The sequence below is a fragment of the Theropithecus gelada genome, chromosome 5, assembly GCF_003255815.1.
Source record: "Theropithecus gelada isolate Dixy chromosome 5, Tgel_1.0, whole genome shotgun sequence".
NCBI lineage: Eukaryota > Metazoa > Chordata > Mammalia > Primates > Cercopithecidae > Theropithecus > Theropithecus gelada.
In genome coordinates this window covers 115,697,749-115,719,312 of record NC_037672.1, presented here as the reverse complement: position 1 = coordinate 115,719,312, position 21,564 = coordinate 115,697,749, and the positions used below count along the sequence as shown (strand labels likewise).

General features: G+C 38.1%; 1 protein-coding gene and 1 pseudogene across 1 annotated transcript in view; one reads left to right on the top strand and one right to left on the bottom strand.

Moving 5' to 3' along the window:
- The window catches only part of NDST3 (N-deacetylase and N-sulfotransferase 3), a 213,106-nt gene that overhangs the window by 51,644 nt on the left and 139,898 nt on the right, over positions 1–21,564 (bottom strand). The window lies entirely within an intron of this gene.
- Positions 12,714–14,073, top strand: LOC112624566 (annotated as a pseudogene).

Below are 21,564 nucleotides of genomic sequence, written 5' to 3'. Positions count from 1 at the left end.
TCACCTTATTAGGGAAGGTACATGGGTAACTGGTGAGGGAGGAGGAGGGCACTTCCATCTGTGAGGGCTTACTTGTCTAAATATCTATTCCATTGAAGCTTTAGATAAAACTTTTAGTTTGAAAGAAGTTTTTGTTTTTACTATGTCATCACTTGTATGACTTTGGGTGAAACAATAAATCTCCAAGTATTTTGGTGCCTGTTTGGCAAAATGGGGATGACAATTATATTCTCCAAACAGGATTTCTTAAATTTTCTTTCTGCTTAAAGCACACAAATCTACACTCATCTCCTTCATGCTATAACATAATACTATTCAATACTGGGCTTTCTACAAATTTCTGTTCTTCTAAGTCCATATTCTTCCTTTATAAATTTTTCCCCACTATCAATTTCTAATAAGTTATCTCTCCAATATTATAGGTGCCACTTTGACTTTAGGCTTTATTGCTTTTAATATTTATTTTGGATTCAACAAGAAGCCACCAATATCGTGTGTGTGTGTGTGTGTGTGTGTGTGTGTATTCTTCCAGAATTTTTTATTTTTAAAACATGGAAGCAAATGGTACACAATTTTATACATTAATTTTTTTAAAATTTAATACATCTTAGAGATTGTTTTAATCAGTACATAAGGGGTTTCCCCATTTTTATTGTATATGCATGCTGTAATTCTGTTACTATGGATGTGCTATAAGTTATTCAACTTCTTATTAAGGTTTTATGCTATTATGAATAACTTTGGATATGCATCACTTCACTCATTTGAAAATATATCTGAGGATAAATTCTTAGAAGTGGAATGGCTAAGGAAAATGGTATGTGCATTTGTAATGTTGGTAGAGATTGCCAAGTTGCCTGTCATGGAGATTGTACTGATTTACATTACCACTAGTAATGTGTGAGAGTTAGGTTTTGTTGCTTTTTGCTTGAACCACACTAATAACTTTCTAAATGACCTCCTCACTTTTGTTTCTTCCAGCACGAATATATCCCAAATGCTAACACCAGAGAAATCCTCCTAAAACAAAAGTCCTTTGCTTAGAAAATATCAATAACTCCTATTTTCCATCAAATTAAACTTCTTAACCTGGTGCTCAGAATCCTTGACAAAACAGGCCTATATTTATTCTTGAGTTTTATCTTCTACCACATACACCCTATATTCCAGATAAATTGAATCATTCCTTGTTCTATGCTGTGCTTGAGGCCTGAAACAGTTTCCTCTGTACAGAATGCTTCTCTACATATGTCTTTCAGTTTAAATCCTATCAACTTTCAAGGACCATCTCAAATATTACCGACCTAAAGGTCCAAATAGATTAGCCCTTAGGCTTACATTCTTTGTTTTGCCAATTAATAGTGTGCACTCAGAATAAATAAATACATCTATTATAATAATTGGATTTTGGTTTAGGTGTAATTCAAATCTTCTTGGTTATGTAGTTGCCCAGTTCACAGATGACAGGAAGGAAAGTGTGAGAAGAGGATGGATGTGGGTGGGTGTTGGGTGGTGTGGGTGTTGTAGAGGGTGGTGGCAAGAGACACATATATATTGAAAGCCCAATAGGTGGCCAGTACTGTGTATTTGTACTGTCATCACCTATAGAAGAAACCTTTTGGAGGTGGATATTGTCATCTCCACTTTACAGTCAGACAAGCCCTATAACTAGTAAACAGTTGATCAGGATTTAAACTCAGGTGTATCTGGATGCAAAGCCTAGACTCTCACATTGTACTACATTGACTTATCTGGCAGAGAATAGCAGCAAGGAATGACTAATATCTTGAACTCTGTCTCTAAAGTTGAAGAAATAAACACCTATGAAAAGTTGAACAAGAACATTAGCATCACTAACTGGAACCATCTATTGTAGATACAGCTGTCCTATACTATGTGAGTGTAAGTGTATTAGAGCACAATGAGATAAGCAAATTCTGGGTGGAATGTCCTGATTTGGAGAGCACGGAAAGGTTTACTGCATATAGGAAGACTTCCATTCTGTTTTTTAAATGATATGTAAATAGATAAACTCAATGTATCTGGCATATGAACTCAATTGCAATGTCTATCATTCTGTAAATAGAAGATAAATTAGTATGTGTATTGTGTATATTCTTGTGTATTTCTCTGTTGTTCTCTTTGAGTATCTATTTGTCTATCTCAAGCCCATCTGCATAAATGAAAATCTTCCCCACTCACAAACGAATTTGCTGTCACTATAAAGTGGAAGATAAGGTCTGCTCAACTCTAGAGAAATGTTAAGCACATAGAAAATAGAAGCAATGATAACATTAACAATATTTTTATTAAATTAAAAAGAAATTGAAGAATGTTAAAAAATTCCAGAATTAACAGTTTTTAGAGTTAACATAAAATGAAGTAAAAAGCAACTTTAATATAATGAGCCAATTACTTGTACACAGGTATAGATTGGGTGAATACTAAAAAAATCACGGGTTTGTTGATTCTAATTTCACACTGAATATAATAAACAACTGTATTCATGTTAGAATTAGCTCTGTTAACTTTCTCTGCTTTCTAAACTAATCAAATTCATTGTTTTTTTATCTCTAAATGTTATTTAATAACAACTTTATTAAAAGTGCCAATATCTTAGAGGATTATATATATAGATATATTTATATTTATATTCACAAAGACACATATGTATATACACATATGCACATGTAATATTGTTAAATCAAGTTTATCCTAAAGTTGCTTCCTTACATACTTTAAGTTTGGCCTAAAGATTTCTCTGTACATAGTGAACAGTAACCTCAATGGAAGTTTAAATAGACAATAACCTACTCTTGTGCCAGTCACCAAGTTTTGGCCAGTCAACTGTTGAAATCATGTTCAAATAAGGCAAATGTTGAGCTGTAACCAATCTGGCTGTTTGGGTACCTCACTTCCATTTTCTGTATGTCACTTTCCTTTTTGTGACCATAAATCTTCCACTACGTGGCTGCACTGGAGTCTCTCTGAGCTTACTCTCTCTAAGGAGGCTGCCAGATGCCAGATTCACAAATCATTCTTTGCTCAGTTAAACTCTATTAAATTTAATTTGTCTAAGGCTTTTTTTTTTTTTAACAGATGGTGTCAGAAGTGGGATCTGAAGTAGAGCTTCCAGTGATCCCCAGGAGCGTCGAGTGACCAAGTGAGGTACTTGCAGGGCTCATTGTGTCCATTGCTCTTTCACAGCAACTGGGAATGATGGTAAGTTCTCTCTCAGAATTCAAAGCTCCACATATTTGTGTTTTGAGCTTTCTGAATTTGAGCAAGTTTCTGATCCAAACTAGGTTTGGAAGTCACAAAAAAACTAAATCGGGTTTAGAATCTGATTGGATCTGATAATTAACTGGCTTGGATCTAGTTACAGGCCTCTTATGTCTGAATGGGTCAGACAGAAACCAGTAGAAAATGGCAATATTTCAGGGGACACAAACTTTGTCTGTAGAAATTTATAGGGATTTTTGTGTTCTACCTCCTTTGTTTTTCTTATGTGCCAAGGTAGGAAAAAATTATTGGCTAAGTTGATTAAGAGGATCTGAGAATTAAAGCTAAGATTCAAGATAAAAATGGGACCCTTATTTTCTTAAGAACTGAGTAATCTACCTTCTGGCTATGCCCACACCTACACGTGTAAGTATTAGGTCCTGGAAACAGCAAACACTTTTAGAAATAGCAAAATCTTACTAAAGGTAATTTAAAATTACAATGGAACATTCCAAAGAAACAACACTGCACTTGAAGAAGTACAGTTGAAAATGAGGGCTCACAACTCTATGCACACAAATTAGAAAATCTAGAGGAAGTGGATAAATTCCTGGAAGGGCACAATCTTCCAAGATTGAATCAGGAAGAGATTAAAAACCTGAATAGACCACTATCAACTTCTGAAATTGAATTAGTAATTAAGAGCCTACTAACCAAAAAAAGCCCTGGCTCAGATGAATTCACAGCTGAATTCTACCAGACATACAAAGAACTGATACCAATCCTACTGAAATTATTCAAAAAATCAAAGAGGAGGGGTTCCTTTCTAACTCCTTCTATGAAGCCAGCATCAGCCTGGTACCCAAATCTGGCAGAGACACAATTAAAAAAGGAAACTTTGGACCAATATCTCTCATGAATATAGACATGAAAATCCTCAACAAAATACTAGGAAATCAAATCCAGCAGCATATTGAAAAGTTAATATAACATGATCAAGTAAGCTTTATTCCTGGAATGCAAGGCTGGTTCAACATATTCAAATCAATAAATGTGATTCACTACATAAGGAGAATCAAAAGCAAAAATGAAATGATCTTCTCAATAGATGCAGAAAAAGCTTTTGATAAAATCCAACATCCCTTCATGTTAAAAACCCTCAACAGACTAGGCAATGAAAGAACATACCTCAAAATAATAAGAGCCATCTATCGCAAACCCACAGACGACATCATACAAAGTGGGCAATTGTTTGAAGCATTCCCTTTGAGAATTGGAGCAGAATCAAGATGTACACTCTCACCGCTCATGTTCAACACAGTAGTGGAAGTCTTAGCCAGAACAATCAGGCAAGAGAAAGAAATAAAAGGCATCCAAATAGGAAAAGAAGTCAAAGTATCTCTCTTTGCTGATGACATAATTCCATACCTAGAAAATCCTAAAGACTTTGCCAATAGTCTCCTATAATTGATAAACACCTTTAGTAAAGTTTCAGGTTACAAAATCATTGTATAAAAATCAGCAGCATTTCCATACGCCAACAAAGTCCAAGCTGAGAGTGAAATCAAGAACACAATCCCGCTTACAATAGCCAAAAGGAAATGAAATACCTAGGAATACAGCTAGCCAAGGAGGTGGAAGATCTCTACAAAGAGAACTAAAAAACAAGATCAGAGATGAGATAAATGGGGAACATTCCATGCTGATGGACTGGAAGAATCAGTTTCATAAAAATGGCTGTACTGCCCAAAGCAATTTAAAGATTCAACACTATTCCTATCAAACTACCAAAGCCATTTTTCACAGAATAAATGATTCTAAAATATATATGGAAGTGAAAAGGAGCCCCAATAGCCAAAGCAATTGTAAGCAAAAGAATGAAGCCGGAGGTATCACACTACCCAACTTCAAGGCTGTACTATATAAGGCTACACTACTACTGCTACTACTACTACTACTGCTACTACTACTATGGCTACTACTACTACTACTACTACTACTACTACTACTACTACTACAAGGCTACACTAACCAAAACAACTTAGTACTGGTACAGAAACAGACAAAGACATGTGGAAGAGAATAGAAAACTCAGAAATAAAGATGCACACCTACTACAATCTGATCTTCAACAAGGCTGACAAAAACAAGCCATGGGGAAAGCACTTCCCATTCAACAAATGTTACTGAGATAACTGGTTAGCTGTATGCAGAAGAGTGAAACCAGACCCCCACCTTTCACCATATACAAAAATTAACTCAAAATGGATTAAAGATTTCAATGTAAGACCTTAAACTGTAAAGATCCTAGAAGACAACCTAGGAAATACTTATCTCAAAGTCAGCCTTGGTAAAGAATTTTTGGCTAAGTATGAAAAGCCATTGCAACAACAACAACATAAAGATGAAAAGGATCTAATTAAACTAAAAAGCTTCAGCACAACAAAAGAAACTATCAACAAAGCAAACAGACAACTGCGGAATGAGAGAAGATATCTGCAAAGTATGCATCCAACAATGGCCTAGTATCCAGAATCTATAGGGAGCTTAAACAAATCAACAGGCAAAACACCAAATAATTTCATTAAAAAATTGGCAAAGGACATGAAGACATACTTCTCAAAAGAAGACATACAAGTCACTAGCAAACATGAAAAAATGCTCAGCATCACTAATCATCAGAGAAATGCAAATCAAACTGGCGGTGAGATAAAATCTCACACAAGTCAGAATGGCTACTAGTAAAACTCCAAAAAAAACAATAGATGCTGGTGAAGATGTGGAGAAAAGTGGAAACTTATACACTGTTAGTGGGAATTTAAATTAGTTTAGCCACTGTGGAAAGCAATCTGGACATTTCTCAAAGAACCTACCATTCATCTCAGCAATACTATTACTAGGTTTACACCCAAAAGAAAATCATTCTACCAAAAAGACACATGCACTTGTCTGCTCATTGTTGCACTATTCACAGTAGCAAAGACATGGGATCAACCTAGCTGCCCATCAGTGGTGGACTGAACAAACAAAATGTGATATATATACACCATGGAATTGTACGCAGTTATAAAAAATGAAAACATGGACTTTGCAGAAACATGGATGGAGCTGGTGGCCATAATCCTCAGCAAATTAATGCAGAAACAGAAAATTCAAAAATACATGTTCTCTCTTATAACTGAGATCTAAGCATCGAGAACACATGGATATAAATATTGGAATGATAAACACTGTGGACAACTCAAGGTTCGGAGTGGGTGGGTTGAAAAACTAACTATTGAGTACTATACTATGCTTACTACCAGGGTGAGGGAACCCATACTCCAAACTTCAGCATCATACAATATTCTCATAGAACAAATCTGCACATGTACCCCTGTATTTAAAATAAAAGTTGAAATTTAAAAAAAATGAAAAAAAATGAAGCTTTCCAAATTAGTCTCATCTCTGGATGCCTATTGATATGCAGAAGCTTCTAAAGTATTTCAGTATTTTAAATTAAAGACTCTTTATAAAAGGCAAATAAAAAGCTTAAATGACTTATAAGGAAAGTTAAATCTGCTTTCCTTTTTGCTTAGTTACTACACTGCCCCAAAGACAAAAATGAAAGCTATCCTGGATAAAAAGTTTATAAAAGTAGGCCCTAAGGTGTGTAGAAAACTAAGTAGGCACTCACGGTACCTGATTTCAGGACTTGGCTTTTAGATGACATTTTTGGACCTGCCTTAGGCCACAGGGGAGCTCACTGCTCTGAAGGGTGAGTCCCAGGCCAGGCAGCATTCACCACAAGCTGACTGAAGAGCCCTCGGGTCTTAAGGGAACATGGTGGTAGTCTGGGAGTACTCCCTGTGGGCCTGAGATGGCAGTGGCCATGGGGTGAGGCTTGCTGCATTTGGAGAGGGGAGGGAAGAGTGGGAAGCACTGCGTCTTGTGGTTTGAGTGTCAGCTCAGCCACGGTACAATAGAACACCAGGTAGACTTCTAAGATTTTTGACTCTAGTTTCTGGCTCCTGAATGGCACCTCTGGACCCCCCTGGAGCTTGGGCTTGGAGAAATTCATCACCCTCAAGGGAAGAACATAGGCCTGGATGGCTTTGCCACCAGCTAATTGTAGATCCTCAGGGCCTTGAATGAACATAGCCAGTAGCCAGAGAGTGGTTGCAGCAGGGCTTGGGCAAGACCCAGTGCTCTGCTGGTTTCAGGTCTGACCCAGCACAGTTCTAGGGGTGGTGGCTGCAGCGGTACTTGTGTCACTCCACCTGTAGCTCCAGGTGGCTCAGCACAGAGAGAGAGTGGGACCAAAGTAAAGAGAACCGGAGTCTCTGGTAATCCAGATAATTCTTCTGGATCTTGTCCAAGACTATCAAGGCAGTATCTCTATGAGTCTGCAAGAATCATAGTGTTACTGGTCTTGGGGTCCTCTCTAAAGCAGGACCATATGGTGTTAGACCATAACACCCAAGTCCTTTTGAATATCTGGAAAGCCTTCCCAGGAAGAATGGGTATAAAGAGCCCGGACTGCAAAGACTATAATAAATACCTAACTCTTCAATGGCCAGACACAGATGAACACCTACAAGTATCCAGACAATCCAGGAAAACATGACTTCAATAAATAAACTAAATAAGGCACCAGAAACCAATCCTGGAGAAACAAGGATATGTGATCTTTCAGACAGAGAACTCAAAATAGCTGTTTTGAGAAAACCCAAAGAAATTCAAGCAGATGACTTTGACAAAGAGATTAAAATAATTAAAAAGAATCAGGCAGAAATTCTGGAGTTGAAAAATGCAGCTGGCATACTGAAGAAATCATCAGAGTCATTCAGTGGCAGAGTTGATCAAGCAGGAAAATGAATCAGTGAGCTTGAGAACAGGCTATTTGAAAATACAGTCAGAGGAGACAAAAGAAGAAAGAAAGAAAAAAACCAAAAAACAATGAAGCATGCCTACAGGATCTAGAAAATAGCCTCAAAAGGGGGAGTCTAAGAGTTATTGGCTTTAAAGAGTATGTAGAGAAAGAGATGTGGGTAGAAAGTTTATTCGAAGGGATAATAACAGAGAACTTCCTGAACCTAGAGAAAGATATCAGTATCCAAGTACAAGAAGGTTACAGAACACCAAGCAGATTTAATCCAAAGAAGACTAACTCAAGACATCTGGTAATTCAAGTTGCAAAGGTCAAGATGAAAAAAGGATCCAAAAAGCAGCAAGAGAAAAGAAACAAATAATGCAGCTCCAATACACCTAGTGGCAGCCTTTTCAGTGGAAACCTTATAGGGCAAGAGAGAATGGAATGACATATTTAAAGTGCTGAAAGGAAGAGAACTTTTATGTTAGAATAGTATATCTGGTGAAAATATCCTTCAAGCATGAAGAAAAAATAAAGACTTTCCTAGACAAACAAAACCTGAAGGATTTAATCAACTCAGACTTGTCTTACAAGAAATGCTAAAGGGAGTACTTTAATAAGAAAGAAAAGGACATTAATGAGCAATAAATAATCACTCGAAGGTACAAAATTCACTAGTAATAGTAAGTATGCAGAAAAACTGAATATTATAGCACTGAAAATGTAGTGTGTAAACTACTCTTATTTAAGTAGAAAGACTAAATGATTTACCAATCAAACATGGTAACTACAACAACTTTTCAAGACATATTACAATACGATATAAACAGTAACAAAAACTTAAATCAGGGGCACAAAATTAATGCATGAAGTCTTTGTAAATTTTCTTTCTGTTAGTTTGTTTATGCAAACAATGTTGTTATCAGCTTAAAATAATAGGTTATAACATAGTATTTGCAAGCTTCATGATACCCTAAACCAAAAAACATACAATGGAGACACAAAAAATAAAAAGCAACAAACTAAATCACATCACCAACGAACATAACCTCCACAAAAAGAAAGACATGAAGGAAAGAAAGAAGGAAGAGAAGACCATAAAACATCTAGAAAACAAATCACAAAATGACAGAGGTAAGTCCTTACTTATCTATAAATTGAATGTAAATGGACAAAATTCTTCAATCAAAAGACATAGAATAGCTGAAGGGATAAAAAACCATGAGGCCAGGTGTGGTGGCTCACGCCTGTAATCCCAGCACTTTGGGAGGCTGAGGTAGGCATATCACTTGGTCAAGAGATCAAGACCATCCTGGCCAACATGGTGAAACCCCATCTCTACTAAAAATCCAAAAATTAGCCTGGCGTGGCAGTGTGGCAGTGTGGCAGTGTGTACCTGTAGTCTCAGCTACTCAGGAGGCTGAGGCAGGAGAATTGCTTGAACCCAGGAGGCAGAGGTTGCAGCGAGCCGAGATCATGCCACTGTACTCCAGCCTGGTGATAGTGAGACTCCATCTCAAAAAAAACCCAAAACCAAACCAAACCAAACCAAAAAAAGAAAAGAAAAGAAAAAAAAAAAAAAAAAAAAAAACAACAACCAAAAAACAGACCCAATGATCTGTTGCCCATAAAAAACAGACTTCACCTATAAAACACACATTGAAAATAAAGGGATTGGAAAAAGATATTCCAAGTCCATGGAAACCAAAAAAGGGCAGAAACAGCTATATTCATATCAGACAAAATAGATTTCAAGAAAAAACTAAGAATAGGTAAAGAAGGTCACTATATAATGATAAGGGGTTCAATTCAGCAAGAGGATATAACAATTTTAAATATATATGCACTGAATGCTGGAGCACCTAGATGTATAAAGAAAATATTATTAGAGCTAAAGAGAGAAATAGACCCCAATATAACAATATCTGGAGATTTCAACATCCCACTTTCAACACTGCATCAATGTTCTAGACAGAAAATCAACAAAGAAACATCAGACTTAATCTGCACTATAGACCAAATGGATCTAATAGATAGTTACAGAACATTTCCTTCAAAGACTGCAGAATACACATTCTTTTCCTCAGGATGTAGGTTATTCTTAAGGCCAGATCATATGTTAGGTCACAAAACAAGTCTTAAAACATTCAAAAAATGGTATTCATATCAAGCACATTCTCTGACCACAATGGAATAAAACTAGAAATCAATGACAATAGGAATTTTGAAAACTATACAAACACATGGAAAGTAAACAATATGCCCCTGAATGACCAGTGGGTAAATGAAGAAATTAAGATGGAAATTGAAAAATTTCTTGAAAAATATGATAATGGAAACACAATGTACCATTTTGTTGTATGGAATACAGCAAAAGCAGTACTAATAGGGAAGTTTATAGCTATAAGTGCCTACAGAAAATAAAAACTTCAAATAAACAACCTAATGATGCACCTTAAAGAGCTAGAAAAGCAAGAGCAAGCCAAACCCAAAATTAGTAGAAGAAAAGGAATAATAAAGATCAGAGCAGAAATAAATGAAATGGAAATGAAGAAGACAATACAAAAGATCAATGAATCAACAAGTTTTTTTAAAGATAAAGAAAATTGACAAACTTTTAGCTTGCCTAAGAAAAAAGAGAAGACCCAAATATATAAAATTGTAGATGAAAAAGGAGACATTATAACTGATAATACAGAAATTCATATGATAATTTGTGGCTACTGTAAGCAACTCTATGGCAAAAAATTGGAAAGTCTAGAAGAAATGGGCAAATTCCTAGATGCATACAACCTACCAAGATTGAACCATGAAGAAATCCAAAATTTGAACAGACCAATAACAAGTAACATGATTGAAGTTGTAATTAAAAATCTCCCTGTAAATAAAAGCATAGAACCCAATGACTTCACTGCTGAATTCTGTTGAAAATTTAGAAAAGAACTAATAGCAATCCTACTGAAACAATTCTGAAAAAAATAGAGGAGGGGATACTTCTAAGCACATACTAAGTAGCCAGTATTACCCTGATACCAAAACCAGACAAAGACACATCAAAAAAAGAAAACTACAGGCCAATATCTCTGATGAATCTTGATGCAAAAGGCCTCAACAAGGTGTTAGCAAACCAAATTCACTAATATGTTAAAAGAGATCATTCATCATGACCAAGTGGGATTTGTCTCTGGCTTGCAAGGATGGTCCAACATACACAAATCAATCAATGTGATAAATCATATCAATAGAATGATGGACAAAACCCATATGATCATGTCAGTGGATGTTGAAAAAGCATTTGATAAAATTCAATGTCCCTTCATGAAAAACCCCCAAAAAACTGCATGTAGAAGGAACATACATCAACATAATTAAAACCATATGTGACAGACCCATAGCTAAAACCATACTGAATGGGGAAAACCTGAAAACCTCCCCTCTACCGTCTGGAACATGACAAAGATGCCCACTTTCACCAGTTATTCAACATAGTACTAGAAGTCCTAGCTAGAGCAATCAGACAAGAGGAAGAAATAAAGGGCATCCAACTGGAAAGGAAGAAGTCAAATTATCCTTGTTTGTAGATGGTATGATCTTATATTTGGGAAAACCTAAAGACTCCACCAAAAAACTATTTGAACTGATAAATTTTGTAAAGTTGCAGGATACAAAATCAACGTACAAAAATCAGTAGCATTGTTTATGCTAATAGTGAACAATCTGAAAAAGAAATCAAGAAAGTAATCCTAATTATAATAGGCACAAGTGAAATTAAATATGTAGCATATTGGCCTGTTCTCATGCAGCTAATAAAGTCATACCCCAGACTGGGTAAATTATAAAGGAAAAAGGTTTACTGGACTCACAGTTCCACAAGGCTGAGGAGGCCTAACAATCATGGCAGAAGGCAAAGAAGTAGCAAAGGCACGTCTGACATGGTGGCAGGCAAGAAAGCTTGTGCAGGGGAACTCCCATTTATAAAACTATCAGATCCCATGAAACTTATTCACTACCACGAGAATAGTATGGGGGAACTTCCCCCATTATACAATTATCTCCACCTGGCCCCACCCTTGACAAGTGGAGATTATTACAACTCAAGGTGAGATTTGCGTGGGGACACAGACAAACCATATCACCTAGGATTTAACCAAAGAAATGATCTCCACAGTGAAAACTATAAAACATTGAGAAAAGAGATTGAAGAGGACACCAAAAAAGAGAAAGATATTCCATGTTCACGGATGGGAAGAACCAATTTTGTTAAAATATCTGTACCACCCAAAGCAATCTACATATTCATTGCAATCCCTTTCAAAATACTAATGACATTCTTCACAGAAAAACAAAAACAAAAACAAAAACAAAACAAAACAAAAAACTATCCTAAAATTTACATGGAACAACAAAAGACCCAGAATAGTCAAAGCTATCCCGAGTAAAAAGAACAAAACTGGAGAGAATCACATTACCTGACTTCAAATTGTACTACAGACTGGCAGAGGTGCTCCAGCCTCTGCTCAGTCCGCAGTCAGTGCCACAGTGCCTGGCCTCCCACACACCCTGCAGGTAGTGCCCGTGCCCTCAGCCCAGAGTGCACTGGTGCCGGTGCCAGCTCCCAGACAGAGTGCGCCACACAGAGATGACAGCTGAGGAGATGAAGGAGACCTAGAGCTGGGAGCAATTGGTGCCTCTGCCCATGGAGGGAGTGGACATTAGCCCCAAACAGGAGGAAGGCATGCTGAAAGTCATCGAGAGAGGGCACAGGTACAGAGATGCCCATGATTGGGACCGAGTCTTTGTCCACTACACTGGCTGGCTGTTAGATGGCACAAACTTTGACCCCAGTCTGGATCACTCCTTTGACTTGGGAAAAGGGAGATCATCAAGGCTTGGGATATTGCTATAGCAGCCATGAAGGTGGGGGAGGTGTGCCATATCACCTGCAAACCAGAATATGCCTACGGTGCAGCAGGCAGTCCTCCAAAGGTCTCCCCATTGCCACGCTTGTGTTTGAGGTGGAGTTGTTTCAGTTTAAGGGAGAAGATCTGATGGAAGAGGAATATGGTGGAATCACCCAGAGAACACAGACTCGTGGTGAAGGCTATCCAGGCCCAGTGAGGGTGCTATCATGGAGGTTGCACTGGAAGGGTGCTACAAGGACCAGCCCTTTGAACATCAGGAGCTCCGCTTTGAGGCAGGCAAGGGGGAGAACCTGGATTTGCCTTATGGTCTGAGGAGGGCCATTCAGTGCATGTAGAAAGGAGAACATCCCATTGTGTACCTCAAACCCAGCTATGCTTTTGGCAGTGTTGGGAAGGAAAAGTTCCAAATGCCACAAAATGCCTAACTAATATGAATTACACCTCAAGAGTTTTGAAAAGACCAAGGAGTCTTGGTAGATGAATTCAGAAGAGAAGCTGGAACAGAGCACCACGGTGAAAGAGCGGGACACTGTGTACTTCAAGTAGGGCAAATACAAGCAAGCTTTTCTATTGTCTAAGAAGATTGTGTCCTGGCTGAAATATGAGTCTAGCTTTTCCAGTGAGGAAGCATAGAAGGCAAAAGCCCTTCAACTGGCCTCTCACCTCAACCTAGCCATATGTCATCTGAAACTACAGGTCTTCTCTATTGCCACTGAAAGCTGTAACAAGGCCCTAGAACTGGACAGCAACAATGAGAAGGGCCTCTTCTGTCGGGGAGAGGACCACCTGGTTGTGAATGACTTTGAACTGGCATGGGCTGACTTCTGAAAGGTCCTGCAGCTCTACCCAAACAATGAAGCCACTAAGGCCCAGTTGGCTGTGTGCCAGCAGCAGATCTGCAGGAAGCTTACCTGGGAGAAGAAGCTCTATGCCAACATGTTTGAGAGGCTGGCTGAGGAAGAGAACAAGGTCAAGCCAGAGGCTTCCTCAGGAGACAATCCCACTGACACAGAGATGAAGGAGGAGCAGAAGAGCAACACCACAGAGAGCCAATCTCAAGTGGAGACAGAAGCATAGCTCCTCTCTACCAGCTCTACTCCTGTGGCTGCCTGCCTCCCTGTCTCCCTACTCTGTCCTGTGAGTTTTGTAAAACCTGAGGAATTTTGAGCAAATTAGACCTTTACTTTTCTATCTGATTGGATGGTGGCTTTAGGGTAAAGGGGGAAAGGAGTAAGCTGGGAGATTGAGGTGGGGAATCATTTTAGGTGGCGTCACCCCCTCTTCCCTTCCCCCATTGCACATGAACATATGTCCATCCATACATGCTCATTAGAATGTTAATTTATTGTGATCCCTCTGTTTGTTAGTTCCATTTTCGAAGGGTAGAAGAGGCAAATGGTAGGGATGGGGTCTGACATGAACCCAGGGTGGAGAGGGAGACTCCTGGGCAGCCATTTTCCCCATCCTTTCCCTCTCCCAGTCCATTTCCAAATGTGGCCTCCGTGTGGGTGCTAGGTACATGGGAAGAAATACCATTTCTTCTCTGTTCCCTTCCTCACTCCAAATGGCATGGCTGATGATGTCTTCTGGTGTCATGGTGACCACCCCCTGTCCCCTGTTCTGGTATTTCCCCTGTCAGTTTTCCCTCTCAGCAAGGTTGTGTCCCCAAACCCCTCAGCCTCTTCTTTGCATGTTGCTGAAGGTCCAGGCTTGCCTCAAGTTCCACGCTAGAGCAATAAAGTGGAAACATTGAAAACAAAACAAACAAACAAAAAAATTATACTACAGACCCATAGTAATCAAAACAGCATGATGTTGGCATTAAAACAGACACATAGATTAATGAAACAGAATAGAGAACCCAGAAACAAATTCATACACCTACAGTAAACTCATTTTTGACAAAGGTGTCAAGAACATGCACTGGGGAAAAGACAATCTCTTCAATAAATGGTGCTGGAAAAACTGGATATCCATATGCAGAAGAATGACACTATATGCCTATCTCTCACCACATACAAAAATCAAATCAAAATGGATTTTTGAACTATGAAACTACTACAAGAAAACATTGGGGAACTCTCCAAGACATTGATCTGGGCAAAATTTCTTGAGTAATACCCCACAAGCACAGGCAACCAACCAAAAATAGACAAATGGGATCACATCAAGCTAAAAAGTTTCTGCACTGTGGAGAACAGTTTGGAGATTCCTCAAAAAGCTTAAAATAGAGCTTACCATATGATTCAGCAATCCTACTGCTAAGTATATACCCCAGAGAAAGAGAATCAGTATAACAAAGAGATATCTGGACTGCTGTGTTTGTGGCAGCACTGTTCACAATAGCCAAGATTTGGAGGCAACCTAAGTGTCCATCAACAGATGAATGTTGAAGAGAACAATCAACAAAGTGAAGAGACAGCCCATAGAATGGGAGAAAATATTTGTAAACTCCCCATCTGACAAGGGATTAATAAGCAGAATGTTTAAGTAGCTCAAACAGCACTGAAGGAAAAAATATAATAATTTGATTAAAAAATGGGCTACGGATATGAAAAGACATTTCTCAAAGGAAGGTATAGAAACAGCAAATAGGCATATGAAAAAGTGCTCAACATCACTGATCATCAGAGAAGTGCAAATCAAAACTACAGTGAGATATTATCTGACCTTAGTTAAAATGGCTTTTATCCAAAACAGTCAATAACAAATGCTTGTGAGGATTTGGAGAAAAGAGAACCCTCATACATTATTGGTGGGGATGTAAATTAGTACAACTACTGTGGAGAACAGTTTGGAGATTCCTCAAAAACTTAAAATAGAACTTGCCATATGATTCAGCAATCCTACAGCTAAGTATATACCCCAGAGAAAGAAAATCAGTATAACAAAGAGATGTCTGGACTGCTGTGTTTGTGGCAGCACTGTTCACAATAGCCAAGATTTGGAGGCAACCTAAGTGTCCATCAACAGATGAATGGATAAAGACAATGTGGGACTTATACGCAATGGTGTACTATTCAGCCAGAAAAAAGATTGAGATTCAGTCATTTTTAACAACATGGATAGAGCTGGAGGTCATTAATTTTTGTGAAATAAGCCAGGCACAGAATGACAAACATTATATGTTCTCATTTAGTTGTGGTATGTAAAACTCAAAGCAATTGAACCCATGGAGATAAAGAGTAAAAAGATGGTTACCAGCTCCTGGGGAGAGCACTGGGCCCTTCTGTGGGGTGGTGGGGATGGTTAATGTGTACAAAAAATATTTAGAATTAATGAACAAGACCTAGTATTGGATAGTACAACAGGGTGACAATAGTCAATAATATTTGAATTATACATTTTAAAATTACTAAAAGAGCATAATTGGATTGTTTTCAACACAAATGCTTGAGGGGATGCAATTCCCATTTTCCATTATGTAATTATTACACATTGCATTCCTGTTTCAATACATCTCATGTATCCCATATACACCTACTATATACCCACAAAAATTAAGTAGGCCCTTGGGAAAAGTAGGTTTTCTTCTTTATCAGACCCATCCATACCGAGTCCAGGCCTAGAGAATGCTTTCTTTGCTCTGTTCCTTAATGGACCCCACCCTGAACTCAGTAATTTTAGCTAAGAAACAATAGCTAAGTTTAAAAGATCACCACCTATCAAACTGAAATACACCTTTCTGGAATTTAACTGGCTTCCCTGAAACCCTTTTGTAAAAGAAATGAACACCTATAAAGGAAATCTCCATTTGTAAGATGTCTGCCTATGTACATTAGAAACTCTTCCCATTGTTTTAAATTTGCATAAGTCATACTTCTGTTTAAGGTGCTTTTCTGGCCATCTTATCTAACTTAACTTTTATTTACACCATTTTCCCCTTGGTTTGAGCAAATGATACTGTATTTAGGCCTAAGGTTTTTCTTTTAATGATATCTACATATATCATATGTATATTATAAAATTAATATATATAATTTATAATAAATATATAATATACATATTATTAGATTACCACTTTATCTTGTAGTTATTGGCTTTAATTTACAAGCATTTATCATCACAAATTATATTATACCAGTGTGTTTGATTTCTCTTCCTGTTAAAGTGAAGTAAATTTGGTAAGCTTTCCTTATGTTCATAAATCATTTAAATGCATAGACAATTAAAAATGTGTTTAGTTTGTATATACACACAACAGAAAGTAAAATGCTTTCTTCCATATTAAATAATTAATGTAACATATATCAAATATTTCTTTGAAATTCAATAGACATTTAAAAAATATACAGTAGCATATGTACCCATCATATTTCAATTATATTTTAACATTCTTTGATGTTATTGAACAACTATTCCCTGTTACATATCTCTTTAGCATTGGTGCCTCTTAATGAAATATAAGAAACTAATAGGATATGTTGTACAAAAATTTAATGACTCATATTTATTATCCTTAATGTAGAAAGTCTTATTTATTTGTGCCTCAATTTATTTGCCAGTTGAGTAGGAATGCAGAAATAAAAGGTAAGTAATAAAGAAAAAGTCACTTCATGGAAAATGGAAAGGCCTAGAGATAGTTTGTAATTATGCAGCTTTCACAGTCAGAGGACACGTGTGAAAATGCAGACCACAAACATGCTTACAGCAGGTCAATACATAGTACAGAGTATTCCTTGGTGCATAGAATGAAAGCACATTTCTACTAATAAATTATGTATACTTAATATTGCATATTGTTATATAATATTAAAAATGTTTTAGGGTTCTTTAGAGAAACAGAACCAACAGAGAGAGAGAGAGAGAGAGAGACAGAGAGACAGAGAGAGAGAGAAAATGAGAGACAGACAGAGATTTCTTTCTTTTTTTTTTTTTTTTTTTGAGATGGAGTCTCGGTCTGTCGCCCAGGCTGGAGTGCAGTGGTACGGTCTCGGCTCACTGCTAGCTCTGCCTCCTGGGTTCACACAATTCTCCTGCCTCAGCCTCCTGAGTAGCTGGGACTACAGGCGCCCACCACCACACCCGGCTAATTTTTTGTATTTTTAGTAGAGACAGGGTTTCTCCGTGTTAGCCAGGATGGTCTCGATCTCCTGACCTCGTGATCCGCCCACCTCAGCCTCCCAAAGTGCTGGGATTACAGGTGTGCGCCACCACACCTGGCCCAGACAGAGATTTATTCTGAGGAATTGGCTTTTGACTATAGAGACTTGGTGAGCCCCAAATTTGCAGGGCTGGAGACAACAGGGAAGAGTTGCAATCTGAGTCCAAGCACAATCTGCTGGGAGAATTTTCTTTTCTGGGGAGGTCAGTCTTTTTCTGTTAAGGCTTTTCAGTTTTTGGATGAGGCCAACCCACATTATGGAGGGTAATCTGCTTTACTCATAGGCTACTGATTTAAATGCTATCACATCTAAAGAAATACCTGCACAGAAACATCTAGAATAATATTTGAACAAATATCTGAGTACCATGGCCTTACCAAACTGACACATAAGATTAACCATCACAAAGAGGATGAATACTTTTTAAAGAAATGATTTCATTTTGTTCTTCGGTACCACGTGCAACAAAATAATTCTTTAAACTGTTTTGTCAACTGCATTCTCCTTACATCTAGTTTTTTGACATTATTTTGCTAGGTAAGAAGAGGAGAGAGAAGTGAGACTCTGTAAAACTAAAATTGGAACAGGAGTTCTGTGAGTGAGGGGTGGCCTGAGCCACCCTTCTAAAACCATGAGTAAATGGTAGGATTTGCGCAAAATTTGAGTGAGTGTCCCTGTGGTACATTTGTGCAGGCTACAGCCAAGATTTCTGGGTTTCCAAACTTAGTCAAGGTGCCCTTTTCCCAGCCTGACACACGTAGAAGCCACAGATCTGCTGGCCCTTCTGCAGTCACGCAGGCTTAGCCAATTTACAATTAAGAGGATGTAAATATGCAACATATGTAAATATGTTTTAGACTCAGTTTTCATCCAAGGCCCGAAGACAATAGCAATAATCCTAAATCCCAGAGTGAGATCCTGAACCACTTGTCTTGCAAAGGAGGTGGTAAAAATACCTTTGGTCATTCATCCACTTGAAGATTGTTGTATAATGGAGAATATGATTAGCATTTGTCTCTAGTTCTTGAGAGGAAAAGTAGTTCATCTGAAATTTCCCAAATGATAGGGTTCTTTGTCATTCATGGTGGTCCAGATAGCTTATGCTAGTGAGGTGATTCATGGTGGGGCCCTAGTATAGCTTATACTAATGAAATGATTTGGGATGGGGATAGGCCCCGTCAGAAAGACCAACCATTTGATTAGACTGTTGGAGCTTTGGATCAAATGATATCACGAGTATCCTTGAATCCTCAGAAAGATGAGAAAGAAGAGAAGGGCTGGAAACCAAGCTCAATCATGTGCTCAGTGATTTAATCAATTATTCCTATAGTTCTGGTGCCCACTGTGGGGCGGCTGGGACACTTGACTTGCTCCAGAGCCTGCAGATGAGATTCTGGAACAACTGATGAAAAGCCGGCAAAGAAAAATGGTAAACATTGTTTTCCAAGGACAGTCCTCCTGGATTTCTGCCTGTAGTGTCACCTGGTGGAGAATAGAAGGTAAAATTTTCTCATCTCTCTTTTCCAAAATTCAGATTAGCAGGAGAAAATCATCTGTACGAACTAGTTGCTGGGTATAGTGAATCTGGTGATTTTGTTTGGTATGAGTAGTCTGATTTTCTGATCCCTTCCCTTGCAGAGATGCTGCCTTGTTTTCTGTTGTCTTTGTCTTTCGTATTGTTTATCATAAACAGCAGAATCACAGGGCAAGGAGCACAGGCATAAGCTCTCTAAGGTTGTTGCTTAAGCTGGCCTTACAAGCTGGTGGATTCATAGTTCTTACCAGACTTCTGTTTAGTTAGACTAACTTTGCTGTGGGTAACTGAGTCAAAAACTGGATGAGATTCTCCTTTTGTCTTATATTCTGAGATTCTCCTTTGTTTTATATCCTGAGATCTTGGCTTTGTGACCATTAAAGACATTCTCTCTAGTCCATTTTTGGGAAGCGCAAAGTGTTGGCTTGTGTCAGGCAGCCAGCTGGATAGCCTGGAACCCAAAGGTTTTCTTTGATCATTTCAATTCTCAGGGGAGTTCCTCCTATAAGAAGTCGTTGTCCTCATTGCTTGGTTAGTAAAGGGAAACTCCCATCCCAGTATTGTTTGCCTGTTGTCACAGATTACTGTGTTTGTGACTGGAGGCATCCCACATTTTTTGTGGGATTTACGTAATACATAAATTTACCATTTACATAAATAATGTCATTACTACCTGTGACAATGAAAGTCTTTGCTGTCTTAGTCTCTGGAGATGAACTTTCCATGGTATTATTGGTTTGAGTTACTACAGGAAAAATGTTTGAATTGTGGCTTTTGGTCGTGGGGTACCGATTTGTTACTAATCCTTTCCCTCACATGAACAGCTTTTGTTTTCCTGTTTGTTTCAATTTGTGTCCTGAGAACTCGGCTTGGCTTCCTGCCTGTCAGGGCATGCATTTTATTGGGTCTGCTTCCATGATGAACCAACTGAAAAGTGGTCTGGCCCCCAAAATATGGCCAGACAAAAATGTGGGTTGAACCCCATATGTAGCTAGCATACCTACTATTGCCAGCTCTCAAAGTATTGTTGAATCCTTTTCTCTTTTGGCTGCCTTCGGGAAGTGGCTCTGGATCTTGAGAGGGCTGCATTCTTTGCACCTCTGCAGGGCTGACTTGTGAGTCCTTGGTTAAACCTTAAAAGGCTTATTAGTTTTGGTCTTGAGTCACCTATTAGGTATACCTTTGGTTTAAAACTTTGGTTTGTTTTATTTGTTGAATCCCTTAAATGAGTTTCAAACTGGCTTATAGATAAATGGACAATCATATTAACTAAATATACCTAAAACTGCTGAAAATATAGTAACAAACCCAAATGCTTTTCACTTTCATGTGACTTAGGTGAATCTCTGGTAAATAAGATTAGTTCAATATTGTTGGCTTAAGGGAGAAAATAGAGCCAAGAATATTTGCTGTTTGTCCCAGCTGAAATCTGGTAATTTTTGAAAAGATATTTAAAAGAGCTCTATGGTCAGAAGTGAGCTTAATTGAAAGTTGATATTCAGGCTATAATTTTTTTAAGGCCTCTCAGGTCTCTCTATCGGATCCTGCTTCTCCCAAGGGAGCTTCTCAGTCAACTGAAGCTTCTCAAACCCATGCTAACTATATGCTCAGCCCTTCTGTCTGCTTCCTTTCTTATCGGCATGATTTTTGCTGTAGATAATGTGGAACTTCATTGGTCTTTTCGGGAAACAAGATCTCAAACTGGCTCCTCTCAGATCTGTTCTTTCCATTTCCTGCTCTTCCTTCCTTTTTACCATCATTTATCTTCCATCCAGTTTCCTTGCATTCTTAATATGTTTCTCTTCAAGCCCCTACCTCCTTCATTTGGTGGTCAGTAGATGGGAAATTACTAAAAGGAAATAGAGTTCTGGTGGCCACATGAAGAGACCTAAAGGAGACTTCTGGTGACCCTGATACCCTTTGGGGAAT